General features: G+C 41.5%; 1 long non-coding RNA gene across 2 annotated transcripts in view; it reads right to left on the bottom strand.

The window, feature by feature from the left end:
* The window catches only part of LOC102241601, a 9051-nt gene extending 1929 nt beyond the window's left edge, over nt 1–7122 (bottom strand). The window contains exons 1-3 of one of the 2 annotated variants that reach the window (XR_001361094.1): nt 7058–7122; nt 6745–6884; nt 1982–2132 (exon numbers count right to left, since the gene is read on the bottom strand). This is a non-coding gene — a long non-coding RNA (uncharacterized LOC102241601). Of the gene's footprint in view, nt 1–1981; nt 2133–6744 lie in introns of both variants that reach the window. The other variant, XR_313282.2, reaches the window with a different exon arrangement.
* Nucleotides 7123–7364: the final 242 nt, after the last annotated feature.

The following is a 7364-nucleotide window of genomic DNA, read 5'->3' as shown; positions in this document are numbered from 1 at the left end:
TCCCAAAAATGTATACACACACTTTGAATAATTATAAAGGCAATGTTATTAAACTACATTTCTTTTTCAAAACTGAGCTGTTAAAGTGTGTACACAATTTTGGAGGGACACCTTGTATATATACTATGCTTTTTCCTATACAGACATACCTTTTCACTTACAGGGAGCACTTTACGGCTTCTCTTTGGCATATCTGAATCGCTAGCATCGAGACTCTTGCACTTTGGGGCCATTATTAAGTAAAATAAGAGTTGCTTGGACACAGCACTGCCATCCTGAGACAGTTGATCTGATACCCCCGGTGGCTATGAAGTGGCTAACAAACAGGTGGGTTGTGTATACAGTGTGGATACGCTGGACAAGGGGATGATTCACATCCTGAGAGATTTCACCACATTACTCAGAACAGCACACAATATAAAACGTACGAATTGTTTATTTCTGGGATTTTCCATTTACTATTTTCAGGCCACAGTGGACTGAGGGTAGCTGAAAATATGGGGGAAAAGGTTGTGGATAAGTGGAAACTACTGTATATTCTGTTTTTATTCTAAAAGCTGCTGGAAGCCGTTGAAGGTTATATTCCAAAGTCCCCGTCATTCTCCCTCCCCACCTTTGTGCTACAGCCCCACTCACCTACTCGGGTTCTCTAGTACTTGTCACCAGGTCTTTCACATAATGTTCCCTTTTCATAGACTGTTTTTTCCACCTATGTCCTCCTAGTTTATTTACTTTTTAAAATATTTTTATTGATTTCAGGGAGGAAGGGAGAGGGAGACAGATAGAAACATCAATGATGAGAGAGAATCATTGATAGGCTGCTTCCTGAACACCCCCGACTGGGGATCGAGCCCACAACCTGGGCATGTGCCCTTGATGGGAATCAAACCGGGGACCCTTCAGTCCACAGGAAGACGCTCTACCCACTGAGCAAAACCAGCTCGGGCCTCCTAGTTCCTTTATATTTCAGCTTAAGTGCCACTCCCTGAGAGAAGCCTTCCCTGGTCTCAACTAGATAAGCACCTTTTGAATACCTCCCTTGGTACACATGTTCGCTGTGTCTGATCGGTGTCTGTCTCCCCCACCTACATCTCCCCAGGTTGAGACATTACCTATGATTGCACACAATTATGTCTCCAACCATTACCACAGTGGCTGGTCTATAGTAGGTGCTTATTTCATATTGGCTAATGGAAGACAGAAAGGATGGAAGAGAAGGCGGGAGGGGGGAAAAGTGGAGAAATTGAGGGGAGTGTTGTGGAGAAGTGATGATATCAGTTCAGTTTAGACTTGATTTTAATTTAAAATTTTTAAAATCAAATTTTATTGCCCTGACCAGTTTGGCTCAGTGGATAGAGCATCGGCCTACGGACTCAAGGTTCCCGGGTTCGATTCCAGTCAAGGGCATGTACCTTGGTTTCGGGCACATCCCCAGTGGGGAGTGTGCAGGAGGCAGCTGATCGATGTTTCTCTCTCATCGATGTTTCTAACTCTCTGTCCCTCTCCCTTCCTCTCTGTAAAAAATCAATAAAATATATTTTTTTAAAAATCAAATTTTATTGATTTTGAGTGGTGCATCTAGGAACAGATGTTCTAAAAACAGGGGAAAGGGATTTGAAGTTTAAAGAAAGGCAGATCAAACCCGGCTGGAGTGGCTCAGTGGTTGAGCGTTGACCTCTGAACCAGGAGATCACGGTATGATCCCTGGTGGTTTGGGATCACTAACTGTCAATGTGGGCAGGTTACCAAGTCTGAGTCACCTTTAAACCCAGACAGAGACATATGATCCAGTCGCAGCCAGCCAGACTCCCAAAACCGGCTTCCCGTATCCCCAGGCTGCTTTATACCCAGCTGGTCACTCAGAACAACTGAATATTGATCATGCAGAAATGAGATTCTTGATTTGGCATCTGGAGTTTATCAAGTACTTAGCGATATCTGTCAGTCATAGATAGGGTTATTAAAACATGCATCATCTCACCTTTCCCAGGCTTCCTCACTGGGTTGTTGCAGAGATCCAAAGAGAAAATGCATGTGGAGAGATTGTCAAAACATCAAGTGTCAAACAAACGAGTATGACATTGCCATTATAGAGATCAACTGCCAACATTCAGGGTGGCTTTTTCTTCTTCCTAGAAAGGAAAGAAACATTTCATGGGAGTCCATATTTTCTGATACCTCAGTGGAAATCAGACAAACCTGGGTTTAAATCTGGCTCAGTTATTTTATAGATGCCTAGTCCTGGGTCAGGGACTGAGCTTTTCGAAGCCTTTGTTCTAATCTGTAAGATAATCAGTAGCACCACCTCCTGGGTCAGGGACTGAGCTTTTCGAAGCCTTTGTTCTCATCTGTAAGATAATCAATAGCACCACCTCACAAAGTTGTTTTTTAGATAATGCCTGTAAGTGCTGTGCACAGTGCCAGGCATATAGTACTTAATAAATGTTCATGTTTAATATCATCACTATCTTTAGGAGTGTTCTGAGGAGCAGTGACCCAATGGAAGAATCACAGAATCGCAAATCTTTCAGCATCCTCTCATCCAGGCGATAGCACCCCAGATCCAAGTTGTTGAGTTCGATGGCAGAACTCCCTGCAGCCCAACGGAGCGTTCTTACTCTCCTCACTCCCTCCAGAATTAAGGGCATTTAGTAAGTGTAGCTGTACTTGGCAAGGGATCTCTGGGGGGACAGGGAGGATCAATTATAACTTGGGTCAAGTTCTATATGAGATGGCAAATCCATTCCGAGACAATGTAGAGAGATCTAACCTGGGGACTGCATGGGAAAGACATAGCTAGTGTTCATTCCAGGCCTGCTCTTTTCTTATCTTGCTGTGTGATCTTGAGTAAGTCATTTCCCCATTTTGGCCTTATCATCCTTAACTCTGAAATGAGGGGTGGGGTTATGTAAGAAGGGCATGGAGTTAGAGATTGCATCTAAGTTCTCTCCACATTTCTGTTGTTATGATTCTATGCTGGTAGACTAATTGGTGCCTGTCCATTCTTTGTTTGCTCCTGGAAAATGTTTGTTAAATGCTAGCTCCTCCCCCAAGTAAATTCCATTTTAAAAATCATTTTCATATTATCTAAATCTCTATGAAATTTCTAATTGTCATTCAACAAAAAACAACTATTAAGTCAATAGTAACTGCGCTTTAAAAAAATAAAGAAAACATTAACAATTAATTTATTGATCACTGGTGAACGTCACTTAATCGGCAGGTAGAATCACCTTAGTGATGTTGAGTAATCTAGACTAAGAGAACATGAAAGAAGGAAAGTTCCTGCTTGTAGTAATTAGAACCAGGTGAGGCTAATTTTCTTTCCTTTTGTTTTTTCAATATTTTATTGATTTCAGAGAAGAAGGGAGAGGGAGAGGGAGAGATAGAAACATCAATGATGAGAGAGAATCATTGATTGACTGCCTCCTGCATGCCCCCCACTGGGGATGAGCCCGCAACCCGGGCATGTGCCCTGACCGAGAATTAAACCATGACCTACTGGTTCATAGGTCAACGTTCAATCACTGACCCACGGCTGGGCAAAGTTTATTTTCTTTTCTTCTTCTTGGAAGAAAGTTTTGAGCACAGAATTGTTATAATGTACTCGAAGAAAGATGTCCCTTTGGGAGAGTAGCAAAGGCTAAGGCTGGGGACACCGTGAGCTTCTCTGAATAGGTTTACTTATCTGGAAAGAACTGTAGTTTGAGTAGTTTGAGCACAAGCAGAAATGTGCATGTGGGCACATCAGAATGGAACGTTGAAACCAGGCTTATTCCAGCAAATGATCGGAGGAAGTAATGACGAGGGATAAGTGAGTAATGAGGATCTCATTAGTTAAAGACCTTAAGTTCTATCCATAGGAGTTAAAAATTTACATGAGAGACACTTGGGAATTATGTGGTTTTGAAAATGGAAGATTTTTTTTTCTCCTTGTCTCTAAATTGCAGTGTGTGGGCACACTTTTTCTCCACACCCATGAGAAAAAATAACCCATCCAACACAGAAATACCAGATCTAAAATGCTGCGAGGAGTCACTTAATTTAAACCCAGCCCTTCTCTGTGTTGCTTCTTTGAGGCAAGGTGCCTGGAACATAACTGCAAATTCAGAATTAGAATGGGTGGAAAGAATAAAAAATGGTAAGATGTCCTAAAGCACCAAGTCCCTGTGTATGTTCACCTGACAAAACTACTTTCAGTGTCAGAGGAAAGCGATTATGACATGTGCAGGCAGGGAAAGGACAGCATCATCATGGAGACCACGACAGACTTATCCCATGCTCCCAGGCTAGGGATTCTTAGAAGCAGAACAGTAGTGAAACCAACTTCCAACCATTCATTCATGACGCAGAATCAACTATTGCTGTTCTCCTCACCATCCTGCTGCTGTTTGTCATCATTTCATTGTTTTTATCTTATGCACTAGTTTTAGACTTTATTAACTAAACAACACAAGTCTGTGAATTCTTTCTGCAAGTCAATTTAAGGCTTGCTTTCTCTGTTGTCTAAGACAAGTGGTCAATGCTCTCACAATGATTAAATGCAGAAGATAATTCTCAATCCTTTTTTTTCTTTTAGCATTTGACACTACAAAGACCTACACATTTGGTTCCTGATTCTCCCCCAGTTCCTCTCATACTTTTTATATTGCTCTTTCTTGTGTTCTTTCTATAGGTCTTCTTTTTTATTTGTGTCAATTGTGTTATTAGACCTTAATTCAGTGGTTCTCAACCTTCCTAATGCCGAGACCCTTTAATACAGTTCCTCATGTTGTGGTGACCCCCAATTTCATTGTTACAAATTGAACATAATTAAAGTATAGTGATTAATCACAAAAAAATATGTAATTATATATTTGTTTTCCGATGGTCTTAGGCAACCCCTGTGAAAGGGTCGTTCGACCCCCAAAGGGGTCGTGACCCACAGGTTGAGAACTGCGGCTTTAATTGTTAGAGCAGTTTTAGGTTCACAGCAAAATTAAGCAGAAGGTACAAAGATTTCCCATATTCTCCCTGCCTCTACATGTGCCCTGACCAGTAATCAAACTGGAGACCTCTTGGTGCGTGGAACAAGGCTCAACCAACTGAGCCACATGGGCCAGGGCTCAATGTTGTTTTAATTTGCATTTTCCTGATGACATAGGAGCATCTTTTCATGTGCTTATTTGCCATATTTTTTGATAAGGTGTCTGTTAAGATCTTTGACCCATTATTTAATCAGATTGGTTGTTTCCTTATTGTAGAGTTTTAAGAGTTCTTTGTAGCCTTGCCCGGTAGGGATCAGTTGTGGGGGTCATCCCATTCTCTCTCTCTCTCTCTCCCTCTCTCTCTCTACTAAAAATCAATAAAAACATCCTCAGGTGAGGATTTTAAAATAAATAAATAATTTTTTAAAAAAAGTTATCAACAAACCCAAGGTCACCTAGATTTTTCTCCTCTGTTATCTTCTAGGATTTCTATATAGGATTTTTTTTTTTTTAGTTCTGGATCTGTGATCCATGTTGAGTTCAGTTTTGTGAAGTGTGTAAGGACTGTGTCTAAATTTTCCTCCCCCCGCCCAAGAGGTCTTTTTCCTGCCTCTTACTGCATTTATTTCCTTAGATTTATCTCTAGCTAAATATTTACTTTTATCCTGATTGCTCTAATTTATTCACTCTCCTGTCTTCTAGAAAAGTCCTCAAATACCAGTCCATGGACTAGCGGCATCAGAATCAGTCAGGGTGTTTATTAGAAATACAGCTTCATCGGTGCCCCCGAGATTGAAACTTCTCTGACTCAGAATTTTAACATAATTTTAAGCAGGGAATCATATTTAAGGATTGTAGGCAATTCTGAGGAGCAGAAAACCTTGGTGATCACTGTTCTAGGAGATGCTGATGATATTCACACTTATTTCTTTAGTCAATCCTAAGGGTTTCCTAAGCCCCAACATAAAGACACACTCTTATCCTTGACCTTGAACAAGCCATTATTACAGGACTAAAGAGGACTAAAAGGGTCCATTTGCTGCATCACAAAGCCCAATAAGACACGAACAGGAATTTGCAGACAAGAAAGTAAGGATTTATTAAGGGATGGCACCAAGCCCAGTCACAGATAACTCATGCTCAAAGACCGGGCTTCCAGGGATGTACTATATAGGGAAAAAATAGTTAATTATGTTGACTAAAGGAGTTAGGGTGGTGGTCTCTATTGATTGGTTGGTGCTAGGGTAGGGAGTAATTGATCATTGCATATGGTCCTGGTGTCAGCCATGGAGTTGCTCTGTCCAATTTCACAAGGATTTATTCTGTGGCATCATTCCGATTTCCTGGTTTCAGAGCTAAAACACAACTGAGGCCAAGATATTGTCTTTAGTTTGACTGAAACTCTGTCTCTGTAGTCAATAGACCCAGGTCCTTGTTTCTAAGACTACTGGAGGCTGACCGTAACCTCACTGTCCTGAGGCTTAATGACTAAGCAAGGGAGAGGGAGGTGGGTGAGTCAGGGAGCTGGGTGAGGCCAGTTTGAGTCAAAGAGAAAAAATCAAAATAAAAGGCCAGATTAAAGAGAATAAGGTTTCTGTGCGGTTACAAATTTAGCATCTCTCAGCCCAGTTTTCTCTTCTACAAAGTGAGAATGATAACATTTTCTCCCTTCCTGAGTTGTTGGGGGATTATATATTGCACTATTCTGACTCCCCCATTGAGAAAGCACTCAATAAAAAACAGCTGTCATTATTTTCTGTCCTCCTGTAGCACTTACCATGTGGTAAGAGACGTCTTCCTAGGTGGGGCTCTCTCTCTCTCCTCAAGACGATGAGCTTGTTAGCAGCAAAGACATGGTCTTGTTCATCATTGTCCACCAGCATCCGGCACATGGTAGCCATTTGACAAATGCCTTGACTGGGTGACAAATACATAACCAAGTGAATCAGTTATTCACATAGTTCGTCACAGAATATTTTAAAATATGTCTTTTGTGTGTGTATGTCTCTAGGGAGGAACAAAAGAGACCTAGAGTTGTGGCAAGAATAAGAAAAGAGGATGCCAACAACTTTTCTTATGAGACATAGCACCTTTCTATTGTGGATGGTGGAAGGGCATCAGGTGTTAGACGGGTGGGGTCAGGCAGGACCTAGGTCAGCCGTGGGCAAACTACGGCCCTTGGGCCGGATCCGGCCCATTTGAAATGAATAAAACTAAAAAAAAAAAAGACCGTACCCTTTTATGTAATGATGTTTACTTTGAATTTATATTAGTTCACACAAACACTCCATCCATGCTTTTGTTCCGGCCCTCCGGTCCAGTTTAAGAACCCATTGTGGCCCTCGAGTCAAAAAGCTTGCCCACCCCTGACCTAGGTTCAGCAACCTCCGTACTTGA

The sequence above is a fragment of the Myotis brandtii genome, unplaced genomic scaffold, assembly GCF_000412655.1.
Source record: "Myotis brandtii unplaced genomic scaffold, ASM41265v1 scaffold146, whole genome shotgun sequence".
NCBI lineage: Eukaryota > Metazoa > Chordata > Mammalia > Chiroptera > Vespertilionidae > Myotis > Myotis brandtii.
This window is presented reverse-complemented; position numbering and strand designations above follow the sequence as displayed.